The sequence below is a fragment of the Carettochelys insculpta genome, chromosome 4 (genome assembly GCF_033958435.1).
Source record: "Carettochelys insculpta isolate YL-2023 chromosome 4, ASM3395843v1, whole genome shotgun sequence".
NCBI lineage: Eukaryota > Metazoa > Chordata > Testudines > Carettochelyidae > Carettochelys > Carettochelys insculpta.
Window position 1 is genome coordinate 66,754,323 of NC_134140.1, and position 18,219 is coordinate 66,772,541.

General features: G+C 40.3%; 1 long non-coding RNA gene across 1 annotated transcript in view; it reads left to right on the forward strand.

The window, feature by feature from the left end:
* Positions 1–11,036, forward strand: part of LOC142012557 (uncharacterized) — a 71,158-nt gene extending 60,122 nt beyond the window's left edge. Inside the window, exon 5 of the long non-coding RNA XR_012645394.1 lies at positions 9,699–11,036. This is a non-coding gene — a long non-coding RNA (uncharacterized LOC142012557). The remainder of the gene's footprint in view (positions 1–9,698) is intronic.
* Positions 11,037–18,219: the final 7,183 nt, after the last annotated feature.

An 18,219-nucleotide genomic window follows, 5' to 3' on the forward strand; every position in this document is an offset into this window, starting at 1 on the left:
GTGTCTTCCCAGGTTACAGGCTCATGGTTAAGTTGGACCTCTATTCTTTGTTCCTAACTATATACCCTTGCCTTTAATTTTGTTAATGTGCATTTTGTTTGTATTTTATCCATATCACTAAAGCATACGAAATGATGTTTTTTGAGATAGGTGGAGAATGACCAAGAGAGAGCCGTGTTCATGCTATCTTCAGTGTGGATCTAGAGGAGGGAACTTTGCCTGAAATTTAGGACTTAATTGTTTTACAGTTCTCTCTTTTTCAACTTTTGTGATAACTGAGTAATTAAATGTCTTTGTAGTCACCCTAGAGTTAGTGAGGCCACAAATGGCCAAAGCAGGACATTTTTTTTTTTTAGGACAAAAGATAAAAGATGTATGTATTTTACTGGTGTTAGCAAAAGCCCCAGAACATCCAATCTCTGGAAATGGGGAAGAATACTGATGACTTTTAAAGATTATACTACCTCTCCAAGGCTGTCGTATGCCGTCTTATTTACAAAACTAAAATTAAATAAAGACCCTATCCTGGAAAGGTGCTGAGTCCTCTCAAATACTAGTGGGCCCTCTGCAGCTTATTTAGCAAAGTTTTAATGCTTTTGCAAGTTAATTTTTAAAACACAATTATCATGCAGCATATACTCTGGCAGAGAAGCCAGTCCTAATCTGTTTAAAAAAATAGATTGTGTACAGCTGTCCCTATAGCCAAGACAAAATGATGATTTAATGTTGATTAAGAGAGAAGGCCTTTGAAGTGAGTGAGGCAGGAGCCCATAGTATGTCTTCAGTGATCATTATCAGTCTTTCCCTGAAGGGTGACTTTGTGCCAAAAGCTCTTTCCCCAAACTGGCTGAGGTAGATTCAGGAGCAAATGCTTCATGAATTTAAAAAGACCTTCTCATTCACAGGCCTGTGATGTCTTATTCCTTTAGTTGCATTACTGTCTGAGAAGAAGCAGATGTATCCCTTTTCATTGGTTAACTACAAAAAGGGGTAAGCTCAACTGCATCATGGCATTATTTATTCATCATGTGCATAGCAACTGAGCATGGATTCTGCAGTAAAATCAAATCAAGCGTTTTTTTTTTAAATATATGAGCAGCTGCTTTAGTAAAAGACAAAATATTTGGATTTAATTTTTGGTAACTAAATACTTATGGAAACCATTACATAAAAGGATGCAAAAGAGCAATCGTGTTTCTGTCTCTCTTTCTCTCTCTCTCATCATTGTCAGAGGTAAAACTCCACTGGTTATATATTTTGTATATTATATTTATACGTAGACATAGATATTATATGTTGCCATCTGAAAGAATCTGAATGACACGTCAATTTAACAAATAACATCTTGCCTTTTTCTGACCATGTGTGAATAGCTTGGCAAAAATTCACAAGTGTCAGTGGCTCAAAAGGGGAAATCTACATTGTTGTCCATGATCAGCTATAAAAGATGCAGTTCTTACACAGAAGAGGGCTTGGTGACTGTAATATGGAGGCATCGTACAAATAAGAGTTCCCCTTTGCTCTTTAGTACTGCCAAGCTTTACTTTTGTGTTAGAAAATGTAATTTTCTCTATAAAATAGATTTATACCTCAGTATAAATAAAACTCAGTAGTTCGTTTCCTGATAACTTAGTCTTTTCTTTTCAGTTCTCCCACCCTTTTCCATAATGGTAAATGTAGGAAAAGTCAGAGAACGAGAAGTAGTCTTGTGGCACCTTATGGACTAACAGATATTTTGGAGCATAAGCTTTCATGGGCAAAGACCGACTTCATCAGATGCATGAGTCGGGGAGAGGGGGCGGTTTCAGAGGGGTATTTAAAGAGTGGGGTTCCAGTAAGAGGGAGGGCCAGAGCTGACAAGGTCTATTCAGCAAGGTGGAAATGGCCCAGTATCAACAGCACTTATAAAAGAAGAAAAAACAAGTCAGATCAGACAGGGGATGTGAGCCTTTGTCAGAGACTAATGGGCAGATGTTAGCACCCAGAGCAGAGAAACTGCCTTTGTAAACTGCGAGCCATTCCCAGTCTCTGTTTAATCCATGGTTAAGGGAGTCAAAAGTCAGTATTACTTTGTTCATTATTTTGCATTCTGTCAGTGATTGTCACATTAAAAAAAACCTCTGTTTACACTGGTCACCATTAAAAGCATCATAATGATTGTTTCTAATATTTCTACACTATTTAGCATCATAATGATTGTTTCTAATATTTCTACACTATTTAGCGTATTTCAAACACTAATTCTAAGAAATTTCATTGTGATATAAATTAGTCAAAAAGTAAAAGCGTAAATATTCTAAATGAAGCTCACTCTACTTTTGCACCATCACAATGAAACTCTGGGGACTACTTTCCTCCCAAATGACGCAGCCAGATCACCCTCCTGAAGCTGCGCACTTGGTCAAAGAGGACAACCTTCCCAGATAAAGTAGTACCGATCTTCGGTCAAGGGTATACGATAGCTGCATGCCCCTGCTAGACCCTACGTACAAGCTCCGCCCAAATGACAGAATGGAAATTTTGCCATTGTCTTCATGGAGGCAAGATTGGGCCTTAAGCAGATTATAGCACTCTTTTTTTTCCCTATATAAAACAGGTAAGTAAATTTTGTACAAATTGACAGTACTGGTGATTTAAGTAGGTAGGAGTAGCGCAAGTGCTACAACACTGATCTACCAATGCACTTCTAACAACATCTGCAAGAACCACCACCAAGTGTAAGCATTAGCTGTGTCTTAAGCATAAAACCAGTGCAAAACCGCTTTACATTTTTACTAATCTTCAACAAAATAGCTTTGATGCAACATTTGTCTAAGCTTGTGCATGTGATTAATTCTGGGTTATTGCTTTTATTTCACGAGCAAACATTAAAAACATGCAAACGTGCTTTTCAAAATAATTTTCATAAAAACTTAATTTTGTTAATGAATTATATCAAGATTTATCTGTGGAGTGGTTTAGCTAGCAAAGTAACTCTAGTAGGTTCTCTTTATTTAGAGAGCAGCTCTATTGATTCAGTAAGCATATCTATTTATTCATCTTAAATATGTGGTCTTTTGATTGAAGTGTTGCATTGCTGCAGTACAATGAACATCATTAAGCTTGTCAAAAGTTTTCAACCCAGACATTTTCTGCCAAAATTTGGGGTTTGCCAAAATATTTTTGGAGCAAAACGCAATTTGACAAAGTTTTGCTATTTTCCAATGGGAAATTTTGAAATCTATGAACACGTTTTTGCTTCTTAATTTTGAATTAAGATTTTCATTTCTTTATGACTCCTGAAAATTTTGACTTTCCTTTTCTCCTTTTCATTTTTTGCAAATGAAGTAATGCTATGACAGATCAGTAGGTTTTTCCTTTGTTTCCTACTTTTTATTTATTTATTTTATTTATTTTATTGTTTTCTAGTTGAACGCTTCAAAAATTCCCCACATTTGGGGAAGTTAGTTTGGGAAAACAGAACAAAAACTATCATTTGAAAGGACTGAAAAATCACAAAGTAGCAGAGTTATGAATTCTTGAAGGTTAGAGACATATTTGTATGGATCTAAAGAAAGAACTAAAAAATTAAACAGACAGCTCACAGGAAGGCTTCAGATAAAGAAGTGTAGAAGGCATGAATAGACAATTCTGCAATTCATATGCGGGATCAGCAATTGATAAAGAAGGTCTAGCTCCTGCAACTATTAGGCATCCTGCTTACCACCACATATGGTGCTTATGAAATTTATGGGATTACATTACACATAGTGTTGAAAATTTGTAGACTGGGTCTTTAGTGACAGGGGCTAGCTGACCAAGTAGGCTTGTGTATCATTCTACTTCATATATCTTTTATTGTATTCTGCCATCCTCATTAAGGTCATTGTCATCAGGGCAAATAAGCTTTTTATTCTTTTCAACATTTTGAAAATGCTCCTCTCACATTTTGGCGCAATTTGCTAATTTTATATATACCCTAACCCAATATATATCCATCCTTTCGCCACGTGCTACAATTGCTCAGTGTTCCAGGATGTTCTCCAATGTCCATTTCTGTGATGAAGCCCTGATGCTAGCCAGCCCTGTTGTTGTATCTTCACACATTAAACAATTTTGATAACATGTTTACCAACACATATATGATGAGAAAAAAATATAGTTTACAATGAATCAAAGAATCTACTGCATCTGCAGGCACCATAACCACAAGAACAAAGCTGAAAATATTACATAGTGAAATTAACAGGACTATGAAGTGAGTCATGTGCCTCCTGAGAGGTGCTAAACTCTCCTCACTCTTTGAATTTACTGGCCATTGAGGTCACTCAACTTCAAAAGACTCTTCATGACCCCATCTCTTTTAAAGCGTCTTTCCCCCATTTCCTTGACTTTTCCTACCTACTCTGTTTGTCCTACTCTTTTTATATTATATTGCTGGACATATTGGTTACATGTATGTATACCAATTGGCTTAAAGGGAATTCTGCCAGAGTAAAAATCAGACCTGGACAATTTTTTTTTTGGACAAATAGTTTATTTGACAAAAATGCAGATTTGATTAACTGAAAACTACGCATGAATTTGACATGAACCATTCCAACCATTCACGAAGTAGCTGAAGGAGGCAGAGATGCTACTGCTGTTGTGCCCTCAAACTCTAGCACACAGTGGCAGGCCACTTGGCTGGAATGCAAGACACTCAGGTTGAAATCCCCACTCTGGCACTGCCCTGAAATAGGTTTTAGAGTCCCCAAGAATTTCAAAGCATTTCAGATTCAGTTGAAAGCAACCTACATTGTTTTCAATCTTTCAGAAGTGCCACTGAACCCAAAAATTATTTAGTCCACTTTCATAAAGAGTAAAAGATCAGGCCTTTTTGAACACCTTAATGATTTGTTTTTGACGTATGTGTGGAAATCAGAACAATACAAGATGAGGAAGTGTCTGTAAGAGTGAAGATTTTCAGTTGGGAATTGACTAAGGATAAAGAGTCAAAAGTATGACATCTCCTGCACTTCCTCAATGCTTAGCACACAGTTTTGATTTAAAACATTTACTTCTCAATGTTCAGAAATGTTAGGGGTTTGTTTTATTCATTAAAAAAAAAATCTGGCAGGTACCTTAGATCACAGTATTAGCTCTAGAGAAGGAAAGCTTTAGAAAAAAATCTAATATTAGGCCACCTTGGGCCCTTGATTTTTAGGTAGAAACCTTCACTGATTTCTACAAGGATTAAATGAAACTATTTTGTATTAGAATTTGAAATTCTCTTTTTTACTATTTGTCAGTGAAACGCTGCACTAAAGTGCTAACTAGTACAAGAAAAGAATGTAATGAGGCTATCTAGAACTAGACCAGGCTATTTTTTCTGAACAAATATATAATAGATGTTCCACCACATGTAAAATAATTTATATTAAATTTTAAATCAGAGGAGTTATTTATTAACAAAGATAAAGCAATTAAAGAGTGATGTTCATGCTGTTTACTTAGACTGCACCCACTTTAAGTTAACTGGAATCTATCTATAGGCCCTAAATGTACCCAATGCAGTGAATGAAGAGAAGTCATGCATTGAGATGGACTGCTCTGCACCTTTAAACAGGGGAATTTTTGGATAATCTTGCCAAGTGAAGGGAACAATGCCTTATGGATGGAGGCACGGGAAAGAGAACTGAAAACTGCTACCCAAGTGGCATGCTGGTCTGTAGCTCATCCCTTGGGAATGCAGGATGCATTTTACATAGACCAAGGCTGAGGCAGGACCAACCTCCCTTCCCTTTTAAGTGGTAAAATAGCAGGCTTGGCCAACATCTGCTGTGGGCACTACAGTTGCCACTTTTTTTTAAGGGGACTGGTAGGGAATTTTTCCTTATCATATTGGCTTGGGTACACCTGAGGGTTTTTGCCTTCTCAACAATGCATTCAAGAAGGGCTTTGTTTAGGCTTGGCATGACAGGTGATAGACTAAGTTGACAGGACTCTCTTGACGGACAGGTTATTAATATGGGTATTCAAATGAGTCCCTGAACAAGGAGGGTGTGAACCTCCTGCTCACAGATCCCAGGACCCAACCAGAACCCTGCTACAACCCCAAGACGGGAGAGTGCCACCCCGGTACGCTCTGGTTCCCGCTAAGGCCTCCTGGAAAGAAGTGGCTGGCAGAGACAACGAGACCAGGACAAGGAGTAAGATTAAACAAAGAAACTAGTGATTTTATTAAGCAACACAACAAGATCAAACTATAAAAACCAACCGTGCTAAATGGCAAACTTAACTAAACACTATTAACAGCACCCATAACTTACAATTGAAACAGTTGCCATTATGTTTCCTGTACTGTGGTCCTTAAATTTGTTTTATTGATCCGCAAGGCAAAGAATTGATTATTTGAATGGGGTTAATAAGGGTGAATGGAATTAGGAACAAGGGTTAAAAGGTTTAAAAATCCCTGCTGTCTCCATCCAAGGCTGGGATGGGGATGCTAGGCCCCACCTCTGTGCAGGGTCGGGTTGCTAGCCCGACCCAAGGGGTTGATACCTGAGAGCCAGTCGGGGCTGACCCTCTTCTGGGGGGCCCCCCCGGTACTCCCTTGTGGATTCAACTGAGAGTACCTGGGAGGCCTATGCTCTCCCTCAGGTCACTAAGGGAGGATGCACAACTAGAGGAGGCAGGGAGGCAGTGCCTTCTTCTGCAATTTATTTTTATATAGAGATAGGATAGGTAAAAGGGGATATGGGAGGATGAGCCTTCACCTTATTCTTGGATAACAATTAGAATAAATGAGAATCTATCACTAAAAATACTAACTACTAATTAAAAGTATATCTAATAAATATTAACGAAATTATTAATTAAATGTGCTTCTAGAGAATCTAAATTAATATTCCAGCCTGGGCTTTCAGGCCCAGCCTCAGGGGTCAGGCCCCCAGGTACTTCCCCTCCCCCATCAGGGAGGATGAACAACGGAGGAGCAACCCCCCTGCTCCCTCACAGAGGGTCCCGGTATCCCAGGCTAATCTAAGAGGAAAAATGTCTATGAGCACCATGTCAAAACGCAGGCTGGTGTGCAGGTTTACGTGTCAAGTCCGGTAGTAGTAGTCTAATCCAGGTGAGTTGTCCAACCCGGTGAAAAGCCGCTAGAGAGCGCAGACAAAATGGCGGCGGGACAGTGATGCCGCAGGAGTGGTGGCGACCTCAGGGTTCAGTGGCTGGGTACGCAGTACCCACCGCAAAGCGGTGGGCCAGTTCGCCACCCAGCCACATCCCCACTGAGGCCACTTGTCGCTCCCTGGCAGAGTTGTTTGGTGGCGCCGCTGGAGAGTGCTGCTAGGGAGCGCTGCGCTGCTGCAGGTGTCTTCACTCCTTGGAGCTGGCCTGAGGGCAGTGGATGCTGCTCGAGGCAGCCAGCACTTCCCTATGCAGGGGCACAGAATCCTTGTCTGCGTCACCCAAAGGCCCGAGAATGCCAGGACTAGCCTGACATATATAGACAGAGTTCATGCATAATTCATTAGGCAATTTAAATGTTCATGATTCTACCTCTGGTTCTCAACCAGGTCCTCTGGACCGTCGAAGTTACTAGAAACTCCCACCTGCGCCCAATCAGAGGCCTGGATTTTAAATCCTTGATCATGAATTATTCATGAGTTCAGGTTACCGGGGAAACGAACTGACCCAAAGTGACCATTGCTGCTGCGACTAAATGGCAGCCTACGATACTTTAGATTTCTCATGTGCCTGCGCTGATTTTATGTAGCCAAAGGCTTGTATTCCCTGGCCCACTGGGGCGATTATGCCCAAGGGTTGTTACAAATCCCTGACATAAGTCACACCTCATAAGTGTGAGTGTAGTGCAGTTGTCTAGTGCAGGTGCTCCATCAGGCAGGCATGCAGTGGAAAGAGAGATGGCTTGGGAAAGTGAGGTGGAATGAAGAAATGAACAAGGAGCGGTTGAAGACTCCTAAAATCGGTGAGGCAGGGAGTCATGCTCCCATTTTTTACAGCCCTCATTAACTCTCCTACGAGGCTGGAGTAGAGGGTAAGGTCCCAACAATGGATTTGTTGAAGGGACTGTAAGAAAAATAAGACTCAGAGATGATAAAAGTCTTCCAGGTAAACATGGAGTAAACCTGGGGATACCTGCTCTATATACATCTCTGCTCGGTAGCTCCAGATTTGTAACAATAAAGTTGCAGCCTGATTAAATCCATGTCAGACATCTCCTGTCCTCCTTTCAGCATAACCTATGTGTAGTGGTCCGTAGAGGAGACATCTGAAGATGTGGCAGGGATTTAGTTCCTCTCTGCAATAGTCTGTCTGGTCACAGTAGACTCAGGGAAAGCACTTGGATTTTAATATTTGTTGTTGTTTTGCTCAGATTTGTCTTCCAACAAAGTCACTTAGGACTGAATTCTGAAAGGTGATGAGAAGCTTCAACTTCCATCAAAATCAAAGGCCCTTTGCAAGTTGGAACCCTTAGGCTACGTCTATATTTGTCCCCTTCTTCGAAGTAAGGGGCAGTTTGACACTTTGAAGTTGGTCGGGGTGAGAATTTGCCTAATGAAGTGCTGCGTATGTATCACAGCACTTCATTGGTAATCTCCCATCACCCTGATTACCATGCCCCCTTCAAAGAAGTGGGCAAGTGTGGACATACCCTTATTGTTTTTTCTGTTTGTTTTGCCTTTAAACTGCATTTAGCTTTAACAATCCTGCTTTAATTAAAGGTTCATTTTTAAATAACTTTTGGTTGCTAGTTTGTAGCCTTAATAATATTAATTTTATTTAAAAATATTTTTATGAAAAAGAAAATACAAGAGAAAAAAACCAAACTGACAATGCTATAAAAACATCTTATATGGCTTGATAAATATAAGCATTTCTGCGGTGAACCGTGCCTAGATTTTTTGTATCTTTTCATTTTATTTTTATAAAAATAGTTGGGATACAATATTTTTAATTGTCCAGTGATAAAAGCTGTCTAACCACAAAAAAGTCCACATCTGCTTCAACAGCAGACATATAAAACCTGTGTGACAAACATGATCATTAAGTAATCTGATTTTCTTGTTGGGAGGGTTTAATGCTGTTGGGTATAGTATTAAAATGTAGAATTTGATAGGACGTCTTAAAATTTTAATGATGTGTTCATGAATATAAAACATGTTTCCTCCAGTGACTTTATGACTTCTCGTCTGCATAATTAGTGCTATCTATTTTATGAGCTTACTGCTATTGCCTTGATCCCATGAAAATGTAAAACCACTGTAATAATTTACACCATTCCAGACCTTTAAAGATACTAGCTGGGATTTTTTTCCTTTTAATTCTAAAATAGAAGTTATTACAGAGGCCTATCTAAAAGTCAAACAAACACACGCACACAAAACAATATAACAAAACCAAGCAAAAACAAAAGGAAAAACAATGCAGCATTTTTAACATTTCATAATATAGTGTTTAGATAAATACTACTATAAGTTCAGATAAAATCTTTCCTTCCCCAGAATTAATAAATACAGATAAACTCACTTGTTGAGGGAACAATTAGAAGCTCAGTTGTGCACTGTGGAATAAGATTAATTATCATCAGTGAGAAAGTGCTCTATAGGGACTCATGCAACTGGAAGTGGCACACATATTGGGGTCTATTCTGTTGTTGCAACATTTGGTTTGTGGACAACCTCACTCATTCCACATTCTTGTTCCCTCAGACTCAAGACCTAGCTGGATCTGGGCTATCAAGAGTCTCACTGAATTTACCACAGAAAGCATGGGTCTTGTTCTCTTCAGTGCACCTGGTCCACTGATTGGTACGGAGGAGGTGATGAAGCCAGGACATTTTTATTTTTCTGAAAAATTTTGATTCTTCATTGACATTAAATGATGTGCCATTGAAATGGTAGAGTGTGTGCTTTTTACCCCCTATTCTTTCCTATGGGCTTGGTTCCTTGGCTGGACTGCATCTCCCATGACACCCTGCAGTCTCCCTTCTGACCATGCTGTGCATTATAGGAGCATCACTGGCAGGCAGCTCTGAACTACAGTGCTCAGGAAGCAGGCCACATCTAAATACCACGCTGACATCATCAAATGTTTTCAGCTTTCTGAACCTAAATTGTTGAGGTTTTCCCCAGCCAAGAATACTGTGATATGCTGACATTTTGAACTGATTGACGATGAAAAATGTCCAAATCAGAATTTCCCCTGCAGGAGAAATTCCAATTTTAATTCAGGTATCATGAAAAGCAAGAAGATTCTAAGTCCAGGCAGACAGCCTCAGCTTCCCCATTAATGAAGCATAAGCCAGTACCAAACTGACAAACCCCTGTTTCCCAATGTCTTCATTACCACCAGCTGGAAGAAACCCAATTTTGCAACTGCTTTTATTTATTGCAGCCTGTAGGTCTCTTCGGCTCATGGGACCTGGATACCAAGGAGCTAAGTTTAACTTCTCTTGCACAGCAGTAGCCAGTTAAATACAAGTCTGCAATTTTCCCCCTTAAAAAAAAGTTGCAGTTGCTTCTTGAGATTTACTGCTTTTGTTTGATTGGTTGGTTTCTTTTTCTCTCCCTCCCTCCTTTTGTTTTTCTTCTGTTTTGTTTTAAAAGAGCACTAGTTTTGCTGCTTACCCTACTGGGATGTTCTCTTTTTCCTTTGAAGTTTAGATTGTGATTGGCAGTGAGTCAGAAAATGTCAATCAAATGACCCTGATATGGAAAGAGTTTGAAAAATCATGTAAAAGAGAAATGCTAATGAAAAAGGTTCCTAAAAGAGCAAAACTGACATGATCCCCTTTAAACAGCCCCTATAAATTATTCAGATGTGTTGTTTTCACAATTTGTTCACTATATCCAGTGGAGTCCTCATCTTGCTGTTTGCAGGAGTTCAGGATCAAGCTTTATATATGTACAAAGTGACAGCTCAGTTTGCCAGACATTCACTAAACCATAGCTCAGATAGTGAGTACATAGCGCTGGCAAAGACTTTATGTTGGTTAAAATGATTATTTATTAAAAAATGCCAAACAGTAAGACCATTTTCACTAGGTTATGTCCAGAACCACTGTTATGTTGTTTAAAAATTATATTTCACTGCTACATAATGTAACTAATAACTTTAAATAAATTTGTTTAAAATAAGTGCTTTTATGATGCATAACTTTTTTCAGAACCTTAATTTTACTTGCATTTTAAATAAATCCAATTAAAATACTAATGTTACCTAGCAGGAAGAATATATTCACATTTAAATATCACTGTTTTCTGCCTGCACTGAATTGCATGTATACTTTAGATTGCAAAGGTGTTTAGGGCCAGGAACTTGTCCTTTTTCTATGTAACACCCAATGTGAAGAAGACTATTAGTATTTAGCATAGGACAGTCAGAGATAAGGATATATTCTTTTCTGATTCAGGAATGTAACTCTAATTAATAGTAATGGAGTTGTACTCACTCCCACCCAGGTGCCTTTGTCCCTTAGATTTAAGTGTGCCTCATCTGATTTCATGGGACCCAGTTAGCAGCTGGTTGAAACATACTACACCATAGGTGCTGCATCTCAAAGCCACAGCCAGGGATTTAAAAAAAATGAAGTGTCAGGCTTCATTGTTTTTAGCAATAATTTTCCATTAGGAATTTTAAGAACAAAAATACTCAAACAACAGGGGTTTTATTGGAAGTGACAACTCAACTAACTACCATTATAGTTCACTTCTAGCAGAGTTTTACCCTTGTGTTAGTCCTCTACATGGGGTATAATAAATACATTTGTACACTGCTGCTTAGGACACAGGCAATATATTTATTGTTGTTACAACATTCAGATTTCGTTTCCTTTCCTAGTGCTGTCCAAAATTATAAAATTGTATATTGCTATTGTCCCACAGATTCTGAACACAGAAATTATCATACCAGATCAGACTACTGTTCTGAGTCAACAGCAGCATCCTGCCTTCAAAAGCCGCCAGTCCCAGATGCTTCCAAAGCATGTACTAGAATCATCAAAGTAGCTTTATTCCATGAATGCTTATCAAAAGGGAAGTCTCTTCTTAGTCCCCTTCAGTCAAAGGCTGGGCTATCCTCAAACATTTTTTGGTCCCATCTAATGGGAATCTGGATGTTCTCTTATCCAGAGAATGTGGAATCCTTTTTTGAAGTGCTCTAACCTTTGTCTCAGTGATGTACATTTAGTTCAAAATATTACTTATGTCTTCTATGAAAAATATTTCCTTATATCAATTTTAAATTTTCTGCCTGCCTTTCTTGGTAACTAACAGCTACCTTGCTCTTGCAGTAGATGATCAAACAAATGTTTTAGAAAACTGTACTTTAATCTTCTTAAATTATTTCCATTTAAAATTGAAATATTTCCATGCCAACACTTCTAGCTAATTGCATACCTGTTTTTTTATCATTGTGCTCCACACTTTGGAGATGCTAGTAGGTGAAGAAATAAACTGCTATATTTTAGGAGATTCACCATCCAAAAAGCTCATTCACACCTGTCCACTTTAATTAAGTCCAGGAAAGAAAAACTACAGGTCTCCTAATCTAAACCCCTTTGTCCACTTGTGGTGGGGCCTCCAGCCCCGCACTTCTCCTAAGCGCTTCTAACCCATAGTCATGTCTCAGTATCCTAGTCAATCACCCAGTCTGGCCTCAGTGACCTAGTCAATAGCCCAGTCAGGCCATGTGGCCTAGGCAGGCCTCAGTGGCCTATACAATCTTAGCATGTTAGTGCTCCCCCTTCCTTGGGGTCACAGGGGTAGGGGATTCTGGGCCCTCCCTCTCCACCAGGCCCCAGCCCAGAGCCCTGTCAGCAGTGGGCATGCTGCCAACCACCAGCTCAGTGGGGAGTCCCTCTGCAACATGCCAAGCTCACCAGCAGCCTCCTGGCTCCCTGCCCTGGGCTTCTTCCTACCCCATTCCTGATGGGACATGATGCTCAGGAGGCTGCTCCTCATTGTGCTGCTTTTACTGCAGCTGCTGCAGCTCCACTTCAGGTGGCACTGGTGGTGGTTTCTCCTTCTCAGGCTGCTGCTGCTGCTCCCTAGTTAGGGCAAGAGCTCCTTCTCCCCAGTGGCCCGTCCCAACTGACTGGCTTTTATACCTGGGCTGCAGTTGGATGCAACAAGAATGTATGTTTTTAATATTTTTCCCCATCTTTGCTTACTGAGGGAGAATGTGATAGTGCACAAAACCAGGAGTTACATTCTTGCACTACCCAGATCTCCCAGTCCCCTTTGACCCATCACTTAGATTCTGTCTGTAAAAAGTGATAAATACCTACTTTACAGGTGACATTTAATGTAAGGTGCTATATTATTATTGCTATAATAGATTAATATATACATATTGCTGTGGGAAAAAGACCAATGGTGTGTCTACACTAGCCAGCTACTTCGAAGTCGCTGGCACAAGGTCGAAATAGCATGCGTCGCATCTACACGTGCCATGAGCTATTTCGATGTTGAAATCAACGTTAGGCACCGAGACGTTGAAATTGCTATTGCTATCCGAAGATGGGAATAGTGCCCTACTTTGACATTCAACGTCGAAGTAGGGTGTGTGTAGACGATCCGCGTCCCGCTACGTCGAAATAGCAGGGTCCTCCATGGCGGCCATCAGCTGAGGGGTTGAGAGACGCTCTGTCCGGCCCCTGCGGGGCTCTGTGGTCGCCATGCGCAGCAGCCCTTAGCCCAGGGCTTCTGGCTGCTGCAGCTGGGGGTCCGTGCTGTGTGCACGGGGTCTGCAACTGGTTGTCGGCTCTGTGGATCTCGTGCTGTGCAGGATGAGTGTGTCTGGGGGGGCCCTTTAAGGGAGTGGCTTGGGGCTTTGCTGGCCCCTTATTTCGATGGAGAACGCTTGTGTGTGTGGATGCTCCACCTTTCCTTCCGGGGCATCTCCTTTCGATGTTCTCTGTTGCTACTTTGACGTTGAACATCAATGGCATCAGCCCTGGAGGACGTGTGGACGATACGTGTCGAAGTAGCCTATTTCGATGTTCTTACTTCAAAATAGGCTACGTCGACTTAGTGTGCTAGTGTAGATGTAGCCCAAATGGTTAAATATGAAATGATATACTAGCCCCCATTTGAAATGAAAAATAATTGTTCTGTCAAACCACCCCTTTGCCCTATGGCCCTATTCCTCTCACAGCTGTAATAAAACTTACCAAACTTGTTCTGAGGGGCGATCCTGGCAGTAACCACTGCATATGAAGTCACCAGGGTCTTATGTATCTGATAATGAGCTAGGAAAATAAGAGAACTGAGCTAAATATCTTAGATATGTTTGCTAAGTAGCATGCAAGTAGCAAGCACGCACTCTGTGATAAAATGTATTTTGATGGATTCTTCATGAGTTCTACTTTTTTTTTTTTTTTTAATATGTTCTCTCTGTTATGCTAAATGTGGTTAATGTGTGTCAGGCTGTTCTCTTTCCTGTATGAAAAAGGACTAATAAAAAGAAAAGTTAAAGAAAGAAAAATCCGTACTTTTACTCGGGTTCCTTCACATTACGGACAAAATTCCCCCTCATTTACATGAGCAATTTTTATAAGTTCTGAGAGCAGCATCTGGCTCGAAGGCTGGGTCCACATGGTGCTGCTTTACTTGCAGACCCATGCTAATGAGCAGCATCAAAATTGCAAATGGCTGCTCATTAGCATGGTCCCGCCGCTCATTAGCATAGCTGCATGACAGCGTGGTCTCAGCAGAAGCGGGTGCCGGCAGTAAAGAGGCCATGTGGATGTGCCCCTGCCAGCAAAAGCATGAGGATCTGGCAACAGAGGGGATTTTTGACAGCAGGGGCATGTCCACACATCCTCTTTACTGCTGGCACCCACCTCTGCCAAGACTGAGCCCTCGTGTGGCTATGCTAATGAGCAGCCATTTGCAATTTCAAAGCTGCTCATTAGCATGGACCTGCTGGGAAAGTCATGCTGTGTAGACCCAGCCTCAATGTGGCTTTAGCTATTTGATCGTTGCCAGAGTCCTCTCTATCTTTGGAAAGCCAGGATTATACTAGAGCTGGGCAGGAAACTGTTTTCCATCCCAGGAAAATTTTTAAGATTTGAGAAAATGTCCGCATCCCAGTCATAAGGAAAAGTCAAAGTCTCAACAGCTTTCACAAACTCAACTCTTCCCAATCCCCATTTCAGGTCAACTGCAAAATTTCATGTAAATATTACACACACACACACACACACACAAAATTTTGACCTGTTTAATTTCATTTTAAATACCTTAAATTTCAAAATGAAAATTTATCTTGAATCAAAAAGTTGAAAATTTCATTTGGAAGATATTTAAAAAGGAGCTTTCAACAACTTCAAGAGAAATTTGCAGTTTTTTTCCCCAGAAAGAGAAAATTGTCAGCATCAACCCTTTCCGTAAAAAAATTCACTTTCATTGAAATGGCATTTTTCTGAAGAAGAAAAAAAAAAGTTACCAGCTAGCTCTAGTTGCTACAAGTAATGGGACTGAATACTCATGTGAATTCAACCAACTTGGTATGTTTGGCAGCATGAAACGAGATAAAGTTATCTTCTCTGTGAACTATGTTTACATGATGGGAGAACCAATATACTGGCTGGAACAGGAGAATGGAAGCTCAGAGAATGTGGTCTGTTCCCAGTTCAGCCACTGACAGGTTGTGTAACAGGGACTATAAGACTGTACATATATCTAGGAATGCCCTCAGCTCTGGCTTAAACAAAGACTGCGAATGGCTGGCTAAATACAGAAGCAGCTTCCCCTCCCTTGGTGTTCACACCTCCAGATCAACTGCTGGTAGTAAGCATCACCCTTGCTGACTGAGCTAACCTTGCTATCCCCACCCTTGCTCTGGCTTATTTATACCTGGCCCTGCAGATTTCCAAGACCAGCATCTGATGAAGAGAGTCGACGCTCATGAAAGGTCATGCTCAAAACTTTTGTTAGTCTATAAGGTGCCACAGGACCCCTCGTTGCTGTTACAGATCCAGACTAACATGGCTACCCCTCTGATACTAGGAAGAGTTTGACAGCTTTGTGGCATGTACAATTGCAAAACCATTATTAAAATTATCATAATATTCAAACCTCAATGTCTGAAAATTAGACTCTTATTTTCACATTTAGGCACCAAAGTAAAAGAAACCCGAACGAAGAGCACCAAATATTACCACTGACTTCAACAGAAGCTATGGGTGCTCAGCACTTTTGAAAACCAGAATAGTTTTATTTAAGTGGCTAGAAATGGACTTACAAGCCTAATTCAGAGACCATAAGTTTGAAAATTTTGTCACCTCTTTGAAAAGCAAGGAAAAGACACATTCCCCCCCTCATTTGTTGTTGTGTGCAGGCGAGAGAGTGGAGTTGTATGGCACAATTTGACAGAACAGGCTAAAAGGATTATTTTCCTATTTGTTATTTTAAACAAGGTCAGTAAATCCTGTAGATATTTTATGTCGATTTACAATCTGAAGAAGTGGGTCTTTCCCATGAAATAAATAAATAAATAAAATTGTTAGTCTTTAAGGTGATAGAGGACTGCTTGTTTTGTTATGCACTGCTTGTTTTTAGTTCAGTAGAATTCTGATTTTGCTGAGAAAAATAAATCCAAAAAGGAGAATCGGACCATTTCTGGATTCTCCCACACCTTCTTAAATGTGCTACTTGGAACAGTTTGCAGTAAAGGAATTAGTGTTGTCAACTAATTAGCACGAGCCTTGGAAAAATCCCTGAACTCTATACATGCCTAATAATTGCATACAAATGCATTCGCGAAGCCCATGGAAAATGTAGTCCAGTGACCTGGCATGGTTACAGCACAATTTAGCAAGTATGTTAGAACAAATTACTCCTTTTAACCATAAGCCATTCTGTTTCACACTTTTTAATGAAGGCCTGTGCCACACACTAGAATGCTTCTCACCTCATTACTACCCATAAAAAGCAATGATCCATTCAAAGGCTCCTCATATCTCCCATATGAGATGTAAAAGAGCCCACTCTTTCTCGACCTGGCAGAAGAGAGGGAACAACTTCTTTCTTCAGCCTTTGAAGTTGATCATTAGGATGTTTACTAGATAAAAGCACTCAGAAATTTATCTGCGTAATTTCACTGCTGTCCTGTGTTAGTGTTGTCTCCGCTTGCCTCCCCCTCCCTTTATAAAAATGTAAATCTCTGGTGCTGTTTAGGGAAAGCATAAAAGAGTTTTAGGATTTTTCATGCATGGGTATTTTCCTTTTGTGTATATATACAGTGAAAAAAGAGGTGGGTAACAAGAAAGAAAGAGAAGCGAAAACAGTGAACATGAACAATTCAATACGACACAAATGCAAATTAATAAATTTAATAAAAAAAGAAGTCATTCAAGCTCTCCAATAAGCAAACTTAAAATACTCTGGCCTAAATTTCAACAAATTCTCATATTTTTTAAAAACGCTACAAAGGATAAAGAAAAAAATGTTATTTTCTCTGCGAGGAGTGGTTCTTGTTAATTATCACTAAAAACAAAGCCTATGATTTCATATTTGCTCTTGGTGTTTCTAGCAATACCTTTCTATTTCAGGAGACTTTGTGAAAGGTATGCATTGTCACCCAAAACAGAGGTCTTTGTGGATCAGATTCATTAGGCTTTGCTGGCTGCCATTCAGGCAGACCCCAAGGGCAGCAAATCTGGCCACAGAGACTTTGCAATCAATGATGCAAGGCTTTCACAATTTCTCTACTGCAAAAGAATGGCAGGTTTCAGCACTGCCCCACAAACGGGGAATAAATACAGTGGCTGGCTTGTGAGTACTGTGGGATGAAAGAGGCCAGGGCTGATTCAGGGTATCCCCGCTGCAGGTTACAACAGCAGGCACTTATGCACACCATGGAAAAGAAAGCTGTTTTCCTCCAGCAAAATCCCTAGAGGAGGCTTACAGTTGACGCATCACACACACTCCTGCACGCGCTCTTCAAGGGACTGTAAGTAAACTTACTGAGGCAGAGGTTCACAAAACAGAGTGACAGAGGAACACAGCCTGGGACCTGCCATTCCCAACCAGACCAGTAGCTTGTCTAGTTCAGTGTCCTGCCTCAGAAAATCACTGGGGTGAGATGCTTCAAAGGAAGACACAACAGACCACATAAAAGTAATTATGTAATAACCTGCCCATAGAGGAAGTTTCTTCCTAATCCTAGGCAGTTAGATATGCCAGGAAGCATAAGCATTTATACCCCTTAGACATTTTTATCTCA